This window comes from Enhydra lutris, unplaced genomic scaffold, assembly GCF_002288905.1.
Source record: "Enhydra lutris kenyoni isolate GAN:26980312 unplaced genomic scaffold, ASM228890v2 scaffoldscaffold9, whole genome shotgun sequence".
In the NCBI taxonomy this organism is placed as follows: Eukaryota; Metazoa; Chordata; class Mammalia; order Carnivora; family Mustelidae; genus Enhydra; species Enhydra lutris.
The window spans coordinates 21,587,580-21,604,754 of record NW_019154093.1 but is presented as its reverse complement, the minus strand read 5'-3'; the positions used below and the strand labels follow the sequence as shown (position 1 = coordinate 21,604,754).

The 17,175-nt window shown below is 41.0% G+C and overlaps 1 protein-coding gene and 1 pseudogene across 3 annotated transcripts in view; both read right to left on the bottom strand.

Moving 5' to 3' along the window:
• Nucleotides 1-16,939, bottom strand: part of LOC111143384 (zinc finger FYVE-type containing 9) — a 200,155-nt gene extending 183,216 nt beyond the window's left edge. For all 3 annotated transcript variants that reach the window (XM_022497088.1, XM_022497089.1, XM_022497090.1), the window contains exon 1: nucleotides 16,700-16,939. The gene's annotated coding sequence lies outside the window, so the exon portion shown is untranslated. The remainder of the gene's footprint in view (nucleotides 1-16,699) is intronic.
• On the bottom strand, nucleotides 6,800-7,157 carry LOC111143387 (annotated as a pseudogene).
• Nucleotides 16,940-17,175: the final 236 nt, after the last annotated feature.

Here is a 17,175-nt window from a genome sequence, read left to right as displayed (position 1 = left end):
TACTTGTGATCTCTCTCTGTCAAATAAATAAAATCTTAAAAAAAAAAAAAAATGTCAAGTGAGCTCAGAAACAATCCATTATGAGATGGAAATGGTACATCAAAAATCAAACCCAAGTGGGGCACCTGGGTGGTACAGCAGGTTGAGCATCCAACCCTTGGTTTCAACTTAGGTCATGATCTTGGGGTCATGAGATCCAGCCCTGCATGGGGCTCTGCACTCAGCAGGAAGTCTGCTTGGGGTTTATTTCTCTCTCTCTCTCCCTCTCGCCTTCCCTCTCCTCCTATGCTCATGCGTGCTCTCTCTCTCTCTCTAAGAAATAAATAAATAAATAAATAAATTTAGAAAAATCAAACCCAAGCAGAACAAAAGGGCACAAGTAAGATACATAAGTAGACAGCCAAGACTTCCCTAACAACTACCAAAATTGTTCCAGCACCCATTCCTTAGTTCACATCTATAGCTGTTTGGGGGATCCTATATGACCAGCTCAAGGAAGAGATAAAAGCCAAAGCTTCGCTTGCAAATAGCTTATAAATGGCTCAGTATGTGAATGCAAGCTGAAAAAAGAAACAACAGCTTCATTACAGCCACACTTAGGGCTGACCTTGACAGTGGAAAGGGAAGATCTTCCCAAGGACAGAGCTTCAAATGTGGCATCTGGTCATAACTTTGTGTAAAAAGAAAAATGGCCAGAGGTGAGAATATATACAGACTCATGGGCAATTGCAAATGGACTGGCTAACTGGTCAGGGGCTTTTAAGGAAAAAGACTACAAATTATTATAAGAAGGCATGGGTGGAGGCAAATGAATGAACACAGGGAAATGTGTAACAGTGATAGTGTGAAAATTCTTTTCACATGTTAATGCTCCCTAAGAAGCATCCAATGTCAAAGAGACACTGAATAACCAAGTGAACAAAATGAATCAGAGAGTTGACATGAGCCACCCCAGAACTGGCATGATGGGGACATGAATAAAGTAGCCAGTGTGGCAGAAACCAAAATAGAAGCAAAGAAGGAGGCATGGACTCCCACTTACCAAGGCCCAATCAGGCTACCGCCCTCTCCGAACATCCAATTTGCAAGTAACAGAGACCAACACTGAGCCCGCAATATAGCACTACGCCTCAAGCTGACCTACCAGTTACCACATCATATTCATTCCATCTTGAAAAGGGCAGAATTTGATCACCACAGGTATTCAATAGATACTTATTCCAAGTATGGGCTTTCCTTTCCTGTACATAGAGCCCCAGCCATACCACTAGCAAAGGGCTTACAGAGTACCTGATCCACAGACATGGAATCCCATATAACATAACATCTAACCAAGGGAATCACTTCACAACGAAGGATTGTGGCAGTAGGCCCATAACCATGGGCTCCAGTGGTCTTATCACATAACAGCACCATACAAAAGCATCCAGCCTTATAGAATATTGAAATGGCCTACTGAAGACACAGCTGATACATCACCTCAGAGATAAGAATGGTGTGCTATCCTCTAGGATACACCAAATGCACTGATTCAGAGCTATGCTCCCAGTAGGATGAACACACAAGTCTGAGAACCCAACAGGTAAAAGCAGAAATTGCCCCTACGTACCATCATTTCCAATGATCCACTGGAGGACTTTATATTTTCCGTCTGTACAATGCTGGGCTCCAGAGTTAGAGATCCTGGGCATACTTTTGCCAGGTGACATGTCAAGGGTCATACTGAGCTATAAGTTATAGCTGTAGCCGGTGCATTTGGGACTCTGTGTCCCTGGACCAAGAGGCAAGAAGAGAAATCACCATCATGTCAGGGTAAATAACCCTCATCCTCAGATGGAAGTAGATCTGCTGTTATACAACAGGAGCAAAAAAGAGTATACATGGGACTCAGATGATCCACCTGAGGGTATCCAACTGGGCAGGGGATTGATACTCCCCTGCCCAGTTGTGACTATGAGTAGACTAATGCAACCACTCCAGCCTGAGAACAGTATGGTTCTCAGATACCTCAAAAATGAGGGGTGGGTCATATCAGTAGGTAAACCACCCAGACCAACAGAAATGATAGCTAATGGCACGGGAGTTTAGACTGAATAGTGGAGGAGACAATGAGAACCACTGTAGTCCTGAGACCAGCTACACAATGGGGGCTTAAGCCTATCTCACTATCCCACTTCTTTGAAGTTTCCCATCAAGAAGAGAAGTCCAGGGGCGCCTGGGTGGCTCAGTGGTTTGAGCCGCTGCCTTCGGCTCAGGTCATGATCTCGGGGTCCTGGGATCGAGTCCCGCATCGGGCTCTCTGCTCAGCAGGGAGCCTGCTTCCCTCCCTCTCTCTGCCTGCCTCTCTGTATACTTGTGATCTCTCTCTGTCAAATAAATAAATAAAATCTTAAAAAAAAAAAAAAGAAGAGAAGTCCAGGGTATCTGGCTGGTTCATTCAGTGGGGCATGAGACTCTTGATCTCAGAGCTGCCAGTTCGATCCCGACATGGGTATAAAGATTACTTTAAAAATAAAATATTAAGGGGCACCTGGGTGGCTCAGTGGGTTAAGCCTCTGCCTTCAGCTCAGGTCATGATCTCAGGGTCCTGGAATAGAGCCTGCTTCCCCCTGTCTCTTTGCCTGCCTCTCTGCCTACTTGTGATCTTTCTCTCTGTCAAATACATAAATAAAATATTTTTTAAAAAATAAATAAATAGGGCGCCTGGGTGGCTCAGTGGGTTGGGCCGCTGCCTTTGGCTCGGGTCATGATCTCGGGGTCCTGGGATCGAGTCCCGCGTCGGGCTCTCTGCTCGGCGGGGGGCCTGCTTCCCTCTCTCTCTCTCTCTCTCTGCCTGCCTCTCTGTCTGCTTGTGATCTCTCTCTGTCAAATAAATTAAAAAAAAAAAAAAAATCTTTAAAAAAATAAATAAATAAATAAATAAATAAAAATAAAATACTAAAATAAGAGAGAGAGAGGGAAGTCCATGGAACGCTGCAAGAACTGCTTTCAGAAAATGTTTGGAGACCTAGATCCTGCAAGACAAGAAATGGACTGTGGCAATTACTTGGATCTCCCTTCAAGAAAGAACTTGCATTTAAAAGAAAAAGAAGAGTGCCTGGGTGGCTCAGTTGGTTTAGCATCCAACTTTTGATCTCAGCTCAGGTCTTGATCTCAGGGTCATGAGTTCAAGCCCTGCATTTATAAAAATTAAAAAAATAGAAGAATGGGCACCTGGGTGGCTCAGTGGGTTAAAGCCTCTGCCTTTGGCTCAGGTCATGGTCCCAGGGTCCTGGGATCAAGCCCCACATCAGGCTCTCTGCTCAGCAGGGAGCCTGCTTCCCTTCCTCTCTCTCTCTGCCTGCCTCTCTGCCTACTTATGATCTCTCTCTGTCAAATAAATAAATAAAATCTTTAAAAATAAATAAATAAAAATAAAAGAAGAAAGAACAAACTTGCATCCAGATGCATGGAGACAGTTAGCTAACGGCCTCCAGCTGTTCATCTTAGCTTTCCACCTGAGTCCAGACTCTTCTGGGGAAGCTCCTAGCCTGTGACTAAATATGGTGGGTATACCAGAACCTGGCCATTTCTTACCAATGCAGAACTCCTCTAACAGGTGATCTTTGCTCTGGAGCTCCCCGTTGGATTGGTGGAGTTTTGCTATTGTTTTTTTAATCTATATCATAGATTGAGGCTCTTGTAGGTCAGTTCAGCTTGCACTCCCTTTTCTTCCACTGCATTATCTACTCCCCATAAAATCTCTCACACTATAAACTCCATCTCAATATCTGTTTCCCAAGGGACAAAAAAGCAACATTCTATGTAATTAGCTCTTTTATGAATCATTTCATTTAACTAAGGTATTCCTGCTATTCCCATTTCACAGATGAGAAAACTGGGGCACAGAGAAGTTAAGTAACTCACCCAAGATCACATAGTAAAAGCAGTAGAACTAAAATTTGAATCCAGGCAGTCTGATTCCAAAGCCTGAGCTTTCAATCACTATGCTAGCAAAGGCATCTTCAGGTATTAAGATGAGAGTAATTATATATTTTACGTAATTTTAGGAAGCAAAACAACAAAAGGACAGATATTAAAGAAAAACAGCATTTGGCTAAATATAAAAGAATTTTTTCTAATAAGTTATCAGTAACGAACAACAAAAGAGGTGCTTCAGGATGTAATTAGGGCCTATCACCTGAGTGTTGAAATAGTCATGGATATTGTGAGAAGCTTTATAAAACAGATAAAACTTCACCTAAATCAGTAAAAGATGCACTGCTAAGTATTATGTGGAAGAAGGGGGTCACCAGTCAATAAACTGGATAATATATTGCTGAAGAAAGTTAAACCACTTTCTTTGCTTTAACTCCTCTCAATTTTTAAAACGCTAAATTGGGGGCACCTGGGTGGCTCAGTCTGTCAGGCGACTGCCTTCAGCTCAGGTCACGATCCTGGAGTAAAGGATCGAGTCCCCCACAACTGGCTCCCTGCTCAGCAGGGAGTCTGCTTCTCCCTCTGACCCTCCCCCCTCTCATGCTCTCTCTCTCCCTCTCAAATAAAGTCTCTTTTTTTTAAGATTTTATTTATTTATTTGACAGAGATCACAAGTAGGCAGAGAGACAGGCAGAGAGAAAAAGGGGGAAGCAGGCTTCCTGCCCAGCAGAGAGCCCAATGCGGGGCTCGATCCTAGGACCCGGGGATCATGACCTGAACTAAAGACAGAGGCTCTAACCCACTGAGCCACCCAGGCGCCCCTCAAATAAACTCTTTAAAAAATAAAAATAAAAAATAAAAACAAAATACTAAAGTGTATTTATAAACTCTATCTGAGGGATATAGTATACTGAAAAACCCAAACTTATTTGACTTAAGAATACTTCCTTGCTTCCAGCCCAGAACGATTTAGTTCCAAAGTCAAAATTCACTGCTCAAGGTCTCCAGAAGCTAATGAGGAAAAGAATGACAATTTTCTAGCTGGTAAACAATTTTCCAAATAGTCAAAACATCACCTATCTACCTATATGTCAAAATAATCATCTCTAATACCTTGAGGGTAGAAAGGTTATATAAAATTTCTGTCACTAAACTGCATTTCATTCTTTTTTAATGCAAAGCATGCCTTTCTTTATCAACAAACTCTCTAAAGATCTACAATAATGGGTTCACATTTTAATTACCGAATTCTCACTTTATGAGCACTACAAAAGCTTTATTTCAAGTATGCTACTGGTGACCTGGTTATTTTCATATAACAGCTCTAGATGCTTTTTTCCCAACTATCACAAGAAAGGACAGAAGAATGGGGGTAACAGGTATGGAGGGAAAAAGCAAGAGTTAAAACTACTCATCCAGCTAATTCCCAGAGTTTCTGTGTCTTTATTTAGAAATACAGTCTCTTTACTCATTACAGGGGAAATTTCTATGTAAATTACAGTCCCTTGTTTTACTTCTCCTATTTTTCTTAGCCCATTGCCACCTGTTCTCTTTCTTCATTAATGATACTATCACCATGGCCTGGAGCTGTCCATACGCCATCTATTTTTTCATTCAGTTCCCTGGAAATCTCAACGGAATATTAAATGTGGAAGGGGCATTAACATCTAGTCCACCACTCATTTTCAGATGAGAGAAATGATGCCCAGAGATCAGTTATCACTATTTTTCTAACAATAGCAAATCAGTTATCTATTTCAAAAATATATACACGAAAGCTGAAATTCCCAAAATACACTTACACATTCTTTTTTTGAGAGAGCAAGCAAGCAAGCACAGAAGAAGGGCAGAGGGAGAAGAGAGAGAATCTCATGCAGGGTTCGATCCCAGGACCCCAAGATCATCACTGGAGGTGAAACCAAGAGTCAGACCCCAAGCTGACTGAGCTACCCAGACACCCCACATTTTTTTCTCATACAAAAAGCTACATGCCAGTAGTATACTTCAAATGCAAATGCCACCAAAGTCAACCAACTAAACTTGAGCTCTCCTAATATGAATACTTCCTAAAGCACTATGGAATTTTTTTTTTTTAAGAGGGAGAGAGAGAGGCAGGGAGAGGGGCAGAGGGAGAGAGAGACCCCCAGAAGACTCTCCGCTGAGCACAGAGCTCAACTGAGGGCTTGATCTCTGGACCCTAAGATCATGACCTGAGCCAAAATCAAGAGTCCACACTTAACCAACTGAGCCACCCAGACACTGCTGGATTATCTTAAGATAAAACAAATACAAAACACGTGGAGAGGGTCACATGATGAAAAAGACTGTAGACTTTGTAGTCAGAGACATATGGTTTGAATCATGGATGTAGGCTTAGGAAAGTCAATAAAAATCCCCATGCCAGTTACCTTAGCTATAAAACGTGCATGACACTATGAATATTATAAGGTCATTTTAAGAATTAGAAAGAATATATGTGAAATACCTATCAGAAAGCACATAGTGGACAAAAATTTTATATTACACAAATAAGTAATACAAGGCAAAAGAAATCAAGGAAAACTCCATAAACATGGAATCTCTTTTTTGGCGGGTGGGATAGGGGGCCTCCATGCCCAGCGTGGAGCCCAAGGCAAGACTTGAACTCATGACTCTGAGATCAAAACCTGAGCTGAAATCAAGAGTCTGGTGCTTAACGGACTGAGCCATGTAGGCATCCCAAACCTGGAATCTTTAAAAGGCAGGAAAGTGGGGTATAGAGAAATAGGAAGTGAGGCACAATGATGCTGGGACCAATTAGGAAGGACTATGCCAGATTAAAGAATCTAAACCTTGCTTTTTACTTATTTTTAACAACTGATAATTTATTAAAAAGGCTGATTTAAGTATCTGCAATAGTGACTTCAATATTGACTCCTGGCTCAATACTGATCAAAGTAATCTGTTTAACAATCTCACAAGGACTGTAGAAATCAATGAGTCACTTGTAGATCCTCATCTGAAAACAATCCTAAATCTTAGAAGCTTCACCACAATAAGAAAGTTTTTCTTGCAGTGATTCTCAGAGTCTTGATGGGCACCAGAACTGGTCCTTTCACCTTGGGATTCTTTTCCTTTAAACCTCTGATCAAGTCAGCGCACATGTTCTCCAAGTACTTAAGCTGTGGCTGATCAGATCTAATTCGATGAATCACCACCTCGGGTTCCACGGGGGCCTTCCCGGTGTCTTTAAAAGCCATGGCTGTAGCAGGAGTGCAGCTTTCTGATAGACTTGTTCTTGGTGACAGGGAGCAAACAGTGGTGAGTCAGGAGCAGGGTGCCCAGAGCTGTAGCTGCAGTAACATCTCCCTCGCAGAGCTCAACCTTCTTTTTTAGACATAAAGCAGAACCTTCCAAGAATGACCTCACAATAATCTCAAAAACAGTTTGCTTCAGGGGCGCCTGGGTGGCTCAGTGGTTAAAGCCTCTGCCTTCAGCTCAGGTCATGATTCCAGGGTGTGGGATCGAGCCCAGCAGGGAGCCTGCTTCCTCCTCACTCTCTGCCTACTTGTGATCTCTGTCAAATAAATAAATAAAATCTTTCAAAAAAAAAAAATAGGGGACGCCTGGGTGGCTCAGTTGGTTAAGCAGCTGCCTTCGGCTCAGGTCATGATCCCAGCGTCCTGGGATCGAGTCCCACATCGGGCTCCTTGTTCTGTGGGGAGCCTGCTTCTCCCTCTGCCTCTGCCTGCCACTCTGTCTGCCTGTGCTTGCTCTGTCTCTCTCTGACAAATAAATAAATAAAATCTTTAAAAAAAAAATTTAAAAAAAAAAAAATAGTTTACTTCAGCTACTAATTAAAAACAAAAACAGAGACGCCTGTGTAGTTCACTCGGTTAAGCATCTGTCTTCAGTGGCTCAGGTCATAACCCCAGGATCCTGGGATCAAGCTGGTCAGGCTCCCTGCTCAGAGGGGGTCCTCTGCCCCTCTCTATCTCCCCACACTCCCAACATCTCCCCTTATGTTCACTGTTTCTCTCTCTCTCTCAAATAAAATTTAAAAAAAAGTACAAAAACAAAACCAAACACCTATGGGCAGTTTTATCACCAGAATCACAAAAACGTTTAGATGACGTATTCTTAAGTTTTAAGGATTTTCTCAAACTGGCAGTATTCTGCTTCAATTACTTTTTAAGTGCTGTTTCTCCTGTTCAATTGAAAATGAAAAATGGAGGCTAAATTTTACATAAACCCTGATAATATTTCCACAAAATTTTTAAACTGCTTGTTATTTTAGTAAAGAGAATTTTGAGAGAGCCAAGGTCCTGCTTAGATATAATAACAAAAACATACCATTTACTCTTTCTTTATTTTAATAAAACAAACTCTGGCAGATAAACTAAAACACTTTAACCATGAGAGGTTAGAAAAGAATCATATTATAGGAGCACCTAGCTGGCTCAGTCTATAGAGCATGCAACTCTTGATCTCAGGGTTGTGAGTTTGAGGCCCATCTTGGGTGTAGCAATTACTCAAAAATAAAATCTTAGGGTGCCTGCGTGGCTCAGTTGGTTAAAGGTCTGCCTTTGGCTCAGGTCATGACCACAGGGTCCTGGGATCGAGCCCCACATTAGGCTCTGTGCTCAGTGGAGATCCTGCTTCTCCTCTCTCCCTCTGCTGCTTCTCCTGCTTGTGTGTGCTCTCTCTTTCTGTCAGATAAACAAAATCTTTAAAAAATAAAAAACTAATAATAATAAATAGGGGCACCTGGGTGGCTCAGTGGTTGAGCATCTGCCTTCCGCTCAGGTTATGATCCCAGGATCCTGGGATGGAGTCCCACGTCAGGCCCCCTGCTCGGCAGGAAGCCTGCTCCTCCCTTTCCCACTCCCCCTGCTTGTGTTCCCTCTCTCACTGTGTCTGTCAAATAAAATCTTTAAAAATAAGTAAATAAATAAATAAAATCTTTAAAAAACCTTTAAAAAAAAGGAACCATATTACAAGCAGAAATGCATACCTCTTCATTAATCTTAATTCGAAAGGCTCCAAAACTATTGTTTTTCTTAATTTTCTACAGAAATGAGGCCTTTTAGCTCACTCACTTCAAAGACCTAAAACTGATCCTTTTAGCTCACTCAGCTAAAAGACCTAAAAGTGTTCCTAATCAGGTGAGAAAATACTGAGGGTGATCCACTGTATATAGAATGAAGGTTCAAAACTTGCACTTTGTTCAAAGGATAGTTCCCTGCAGTATTTCCTATCTAGTTAGAAAAAAACTTTAAAATCGTTAGCAAGTCATTATTGCTGACTTTAAACTGTGTCCTCAAAACCTCATATAAAAGCTTTAATATCTTAAATGGGAACAAACAATAACAGACTATACTATGAATAATGATAAAGAATAGAGGCGTTTGGCTGGCACAGTCCGTGGAGCATGTGACTCTTAAACTTGAGGTGTTAGGTGTGAGCCCCACAGTGGGTGTAGAGATTACTTAAAATCCTTGGGGGGAGAAAGAATAAAGAACAATGACTCAACTGAATTTATACAGAATTACATATCATAGAGAGGTACCTGCAATCCTTAAAATCTGTCAGACCTCACTGCTTAGAAATGTTAATGGCTAAATATGCACTAGACTCTATCTTTTTAGAAATGTTTTAGCAATTAAAGGAAAACTAAACCTAACATTTACAATTGACTTTTGTTAAAAAATGTTCTTAAAAGACAACCTTTCAGTTGGAAATCCCCATACCACTATCCCCATTACCACCCAAAGTGGTTAACTAGTTTTGTCGAGTTCACTGTTTACTAAACAGGAAACTAGAAAGTTCACATATTTATCCTCAAGGCAAAAAAGACTCCTTATTATCAAAGAATCTGGCAATTCATCTGCCAAGTAAAAGCTTCACAATTTACCTAATGACTGTAAATGAAAGTTATAATCCTCAAATAGAGCCTTAACTTATCACTTCATACCCACTAGGATGGCTCTAATCAAAAAGACAGAAAATAACAAGGGTTGGTGAGGATGTGCAGAAACTAGAATCCAGAGCGCCTGGGTGGCTCAGTGGGTTAAGCCTCTGCCTTTGGCTCAGGTCATGATCCCGGAGTCCTCGGATCGAGTCCTGCATCGGGCTCTCCACTCAGCGGGGGGCCTGCTTCCCTCTCTCTCCTGTCTGCCTCTCTGCCTGCTTGTGATCTCTGTCAAATAAATAAATAAAACCTTAAAAAAAAAAAAAAAAGAAAAGAAACTGGAATCCTCCTACATTGCTGTTGGGAATGTAAAATGGTGCAAGTCCTCAAAAAGATCTGAACAGTCACCTTTTGACCCTGGCAATATAACACTAGGTATGTACCCAAAACAAAGGAAAACACTTGTACGTTAAATGTTCATAGCAATATTATTAATAACAACCAAAGAGAAAAAAATAACCCAAACTGACAAAGGGATAAAAATGTGGTATATCCATATAATGGAATATCATTTGGCAGTATAAAGAGATGAAGTAGGGGCACCCGGGTGGCTCAGTGGGTTAAAGCCTCTGCCTTCAGCTCAGGTCATGATCCCAGGGTCCTGGGATCCAGCCCCGCATCGGGCTCTCTGCTCAGCAGGGAGCCTGCTCCCCCCATCTCTCTGCCTGTCTCTCTGCCTACTTGTGATCTCTGTCTGCCAAATAAATAAATAAATAAATAAATAAATAAAATAAAGAGATGAAGTACTGATATATGCTGCAACATGGACAAACCCTGAAGACATTATGCTAAAAGAAAGAAACCAGGGGCACCTGGGTGGCTCAGTGGGTTAAAGCCTCTGCCTTCGGCTCAGGTCATGATCTCAGGGTCCTGGGATCGAGCCCGGCGTTGGGCTCTCTGCTCAGCAGGCAGCCTGCTTCCCTTCCTCTCTCTGCCTGCCTCTCTGCCTACTTGTGATCTCTGTCTGTCAAATAAATAAATAAAAATCTTAAAAAAAAAAAAAAAAGAAAGAAAGAAAGAAACCACTCACATATCCTATAATTCCATTTATATGAAATGTCCAGAACAGATAGGTAAATCCATAGAGGGCAGAAAGCACATTAGTAGTTGCCTAGGGCTGGGTAGATTGGGAGGAATTTCTTTTTGGAGTGATGAAAATGTCCAAAATTAGATGGTGGTGATATCTGCATAATTCTGAGTAGTCTAACAGCATTGAACTGTACCCTTTAAATGGATTAACTGCATGGTATCCGAAATCTATTTTTTTTTTTTATAAAGCTGTTCTTAAAAAAAAAAAAGAGCCTTACCTAATATTTTAAATTTAATTGAAATACATATGTTCTTCACTTCACTTGATATTTATATTTATAATTTATAATATTTGTATATTTGATATATATTTACTTCATGTATATTAACCATATATAAGTATATATAAGTATTTATTATTTGTAATAATGCATAATAATTTATAATATAATAATTAATATTAAAGTTAATATTATTTTTCTAAAGTTAATATTATTTCATATAGCCTGGAGAACCCAGGACTGAATATACCCAAACTTTTCCTAATTAATGGAAAATTCTAGACTCCTTTTACCATTTTCTTAGGTCTTATTTCCTAAGACTCCTTCCCTCAAAAGATACTAAATTTTCATTTTACGTTTAATAATCTTTAAAACCTAGGACATGGATTTACTACTTCTGTATTTTAAAAAAGGGAACAGAACTACCATCATAGATATTAAGTCACATATCCTTAAGGATAAATTATCATAAACAATCAGAAAAAAGATGACAAATCTCCACAGAACTATCAACTAAAGAAACTATTACAGTCCAAAGCCTAGAGTCACAAAAGCATTTTTAGGGGCGCCCAGGTGGCTCAGTGGATTAAGCCTCTGCCTTCAGCCCAGGTCATGATTTCAGGGTCCTGAGATCGAGCCCCACATCGGGCTCTCTGCTTGGCGGGGAGCCTGCTTCCCCCCCCCCCCTCTCTCTGCCTGCCTCTCTGCCTACTTGTGATCTCTGTCTGTCAAATAAATAAGTAAAAATATTTTTAAAAAAAGTATTTTTAAGCTTAATTAGACAACTATAAGGATTTTCAACTAAAAGATAATTTATAGGGAAAAAAATTAAGATTTTTACAAATAGTTCTCTAATATAAAATCCCAAATGCCTCAAGATACCCATCAACACACATTAAGTTTTCCTTTCCCTTGCCTAATATGAACCCAGTAACTTTTTCTTGATTTCAATGTGTCCAAAGAGAAATTTCCTTATCTTTACCTTATTTTATTAAAGGCTGTCAAGAAATATTTCATAAGTATAAAACATTATATACTGTTCTCATTTTTCCAACAGTTCAGTTCTATAAATGGGCTATTTATAATAATTAAAAGAAAAAAGTTTAAAATATCACTTAATTTGTAAAATAGGAAATATAAAAAGAATTTAAGTACCACTTGATCTGTAAAACAGGAAATATTTTATAAATAGCATTTTTAATTGTTTTATTAAATAACATTTATAAAGCATAAAGCATTCCACTAATCACACCATTAAAATACTAACTCTACTGATAGCTTTATTTCAGTTTGTTTCAGCTATCTACTGATAGCTTTGCTTCTCCTTAATTTAGCAATCTCTAATAGTTCAAAAGTAATGTTGATTTTATTTCCTAGTTGAAAACTGTATTAATAATGATCTTTCCAGTTCTTTCGAACAGAAGTAAACAAGTAGTATATTTTCCACTTTCAGGGTAACAATGATTTACCAGGACTCATGGGACTGAACTATAGCTCTGATTTACACATTTTATCATTTAATCATCACAACAATCCTATAAAATGGGTACTAACGGCTTCATTTTACAGAAGAATAATTGAGGCTTAAAGGGGATAGGAAAATCGTCCATGGTCCTCTAGGTCATAAAACTGAATCCCATATCTGACAGGTTATAAAAATCTAGATCTAATCTACTATAGTTTGTGAGGAAAAGTCTATGTTTTGAAAACCCTTCAGTTTTTAAATAATTTAAGTTTAATAAACGGATATTGTTTTTAAAAACTAAGTATATGAACTATTTCTATTCCAAACTGCAACCATTTATCTTTTGCTGATTATTATACACTAAAAATGTTGCTCTATATTAATACAAGTGAGGTACACACAAGTAAAAATGATGTAAAAGTCTGAAAATGAGTAATGGAAAACAAATAAAACTCTAACAATGTAATAAGTGTACCCTATGCATAGAGAACAGCTCATTTATTCAGTAAAAATGAAATGGGAAATATGTATAACAATTATGATCAAAACTGTTTTCTATCAAAAATTTTTAAGAATTCTAGAAGTAAATGCAGTCTCTAAAAAAATCAAAGCTACTGGGTCGCCTGGGTAGCTCAGTGGGTTAAGCCTCTGCCTTCAGCTCAAGTCTCAATCCAGGGGTCCTGGGATCAGCCCCAAATTGGGCTCTCTGCTCAGCAGGGAGCCTGCTTCCCACCCACCCCCTCTGCCTGCCTCTCTGCCTACTTGTGATCTCTCTCTCTCTGTCAAATAAATAAATAAATAAAATCTAAAAAAAAAAAAAAAAATCAAAGCTACTATGTTTTAAGTCTCATAGAAATTCCAAACCCTCATTTTTTTTTTTTTTTTTTTGCTTTTCCCAAAAGGAGGAATGGATGTGAACATTTATTTATTGGGCACCCTCTAAGAGACAGATCCTGAGCTAATTGCTTTTTATTATTTTTATCTCATGGAACCAGTTCTACTTCTCTGTGATGGCAACTATTACTTCAATTATTACTACATAAGAAGCAACTCAGGATCTAAATGTTCCATTGTTCTAAGAGTTGTAATAAGGATTCCTGCCCACATCTGACTCCATACTCTGCACCACATCATGCAATTAACAACCATAAAACACCACAGACATATACATACACATACACACACACACACACACACACACATACATACCCATCCCTCTAGGGACATAAGAAATAAGTTAAAATCCAGGCAATTATCTTTTTTTTTTTTTTTTTAAGATTTTACTTATTTATTCGACAGAGAGAGAGAGAGGGAACACAAGCAGGGGGAGTAGGAGTGGGAGAAGCAGGCTCCCCGCTGAGCCGGGAGCCTGATTCGGGACTCGATCCCAGGATCCCCGCCTGACACCCAACAACTGAGCTACCCAGGTGCCCCCAGGCAATTATCTTTTAAACAAGATTTGTGCCTTGCAACTTGTGTACGGCCAGCACATACCAGGTGCCAAATAAAAGTTTACTGAATGGTATAAACACTGGTAGCTTAGCAACGAAGAAGAAATGGGATCATCTTTATTCATTCTGTCTTTCTAAGGAAGTTAATATACAACTATTGCTTACCAGGCAACATATACAACTTTCTCCTTACAGAATAAAACACTGAATCAGGAATTGGAAGAGAAGGGAATGACCACACATAAAAATTACTAATATTCTTAAAGGTCAAGCTATTGGATTAAACATTAGAAGCCTTAAAGAGAGATCAAGCATGATCTACTCAATTACAACTCTTGTCTGATGGCTGCCTTATAAGAGTTAAACATGTTCTGCTTCCACAGCTGGCTAGTTGCTAGCAGAGACCACATTTTTGTGTTACCTAGAACACTAAAGACAGGACCTGACACTTAATAGCTAAAACTTTATAAAGATCTTCTACAAATTACGAAACTGAATTAACCCTAAAAGCCTTGCAAGGTAAGTATATATCTATCTATATTTTATAGACAATGAATTCAAAGTCCAAGGAGAGATTAAGTGCAAGGTAAGTGGCCAGGTATCCTTCTGTAATACCACAGCTGCCAGAAAAGGCTCTCAAAATATGTTAATTGAATCAGCTATCTCTTGAAATATCCTTTTTCCTTCTACGATTTTAACACCATTATCTGTTGCTATGAAAAATGTATTGCCACTTAAGATTGATAGCTTTGCTAGAAAACAGATACTGTCATTCAGGCTTAATAAGGTTTGTTAACTTTTAACTTATTCTCAAACTTTAGTAGGATGAAGAACCAGGGAGCTTGATAAAAATAATCCTTGGGCCACCATTATCCCTAAAAATTCTGATTAAAGGTACCAGGAATCTGCATATGTTAATAAGCAATCTCAGCTGGTTCTAATGATGGCAGTCTTCAGAGACACACTGAGAAGAACTACTTTTGAAATTTAATCTACTCACCCCCAATTTTTTTAATCAAGCCAGTTTTTTACAATTATAAATATTTAAGCAAAATCTTACAAAAACAATCCAAGGCTACTATATCTAACATGATAGGTTCTCAAAAATGTTTACTGCACCTCAGGAGCTTCCCATGCTGCACAGGAGGTAAGTCAGAGGTCTTTTAGGTAGTTAACTATGTTATTCCGTTTAAGTTGATGAATTCAACTATACCACAATGTAATTTAGTAAAACATTTTTATATGTCTTACACAAATGACGATGTTAAACAGTAAAAGGGAACAGTTAACTCTGAATGTAATAGAATAATAAAATCATAATAATTGGAATAATTATTAAAGTAATAATCACAAATAATTTTTAAATCACCAATAGTCCAAGCCCATTTAAAACTTTAAATGACCATCAAAATGTACTAATTATAAAATTATGGGTGACTTTTCCTCACTATTAAATATTTATTGAGTTGACACAGTACCTTTCTGTACTTTTCAAATTTTCTAAAGTAAGCATATTTATTTTATTCACGATTATAAAAGTTTTAGAAGTACTTATTAATCCTACAATCTTCACATTCATTATAGGGAAAACAAGAATAACCTGTAACCACATTTATCATAAACCATAAACACCCAAATACCTGACTTAAGGTATCAAACTGTAATCATTACCTTTTTTCACACTAATACCAGAACAAATCACTTAACCTCTAAAATTTAGACTATGTCCCATTTCCATCAGGTATCTGTTATTAGTACAGTTAGCACGACTTTTTAAAATCCTCTTGCCATCTGTTCCGTGGATCTATTTAGGTGGAACATTTTTTGTACCAAGAACTGAGGCATTAAAATATTTACTCTCTCTTATTATGGAGAAGGGGAAAGACCACTATTTAAAAAAAACCATATTTTTATAATTGTAAGTATTTCCGCACGAAACTAGGACGGGGACAAAGCTAGGATGGGGCTTTCTCCAAGGTAGACCACTCTTAGAGGCAAAATGTAATGTAATAGAAAGCGACAGGGATGAGCCGCCAGCAGGTGATGAAATTTCAGCTCAAATAAAACGCAAACGGTTGTTTTCAACCCAGTCAGATCGGTGAATGACACTCGGGAGTCCGGGGGGGGGGCTCTCAGGGCCCCGCACTTTCCGCACTCCAATTCTCACCAGCCCTCCCGCCCCTCCCCCCCGGGGCTCTGCGGGACTCGGTATGGGGCGCGGAGAAGCCAAGGCTGTTTGCAAACAGGCGTCCTCAGCCTCCCTCCAGGATGTACGTGCTGGGCCCCGGGTAAGAGGCTGCGCTCGGCCCGGGCCCGGGGCCAACCTGAACGGTGCCAGTGCCTCCGCCAACACACCGGGCCGCAACGGAACCGAGGCCAGGGCGAGGGCTTCCCGGTGGCGCGGGGCCTAGTCGCCCCCCACGCGCCTCCCGCCTCCCGCCTCCCGGGGGACGCGGAGACGAAGGGTTGAGGGCCCAGAGCCGCGGGATGGGGGAGGCGGCCGCAGTAGCAGGACGCCCCGTCCGCTCGGCCCGAGGGCTGCTGCCACGGCCCTTCCCCGCGGCGGAAGGCCAGCGAGCCCGGGACCGCGTCGCGCCACACTCACCTCGAGCAGCGGCCGCCGCCGCCACAGCATGGCCGGGGGGGTCGTCCCTAAGCCGACAGCCTCCTCCGGAGGGCACCGGCGCGGCCCCAAGCGCCGCCGCGAAGCCTCTCGCTCCTGAAGGGGTTGTGGTCGCCGCTGCTACTGAGGCCCAGAGCCCGCCGAGCCTCATCGGGCTCACGGGCCGCCGCAGCCACGCGGTTCCCGGAGGAGCGCCGCTGAACCGGGCCGGGGGCGCAAGGCTGCGGCGGGACGACGGAGGTGCTGCAGGCGGGGATCCTCCGCGAAGCCTCCAGCGTCGCCGTGGCCGCTCCTGCCGCCGGCGCCGCTGGGCCACAGCGCCCCCTGGACCCCACGCCCGGCTACGGCGCCGGGACTGCGGCGGCCGCCCGGGCACCAGCGGCAGGGAACGCGGGGGAGCGCGGCCTGGGGATGGCGGGGGCCCGGCGCTGGCTGCGCTGCCCTCGGCCCCCGGCCCG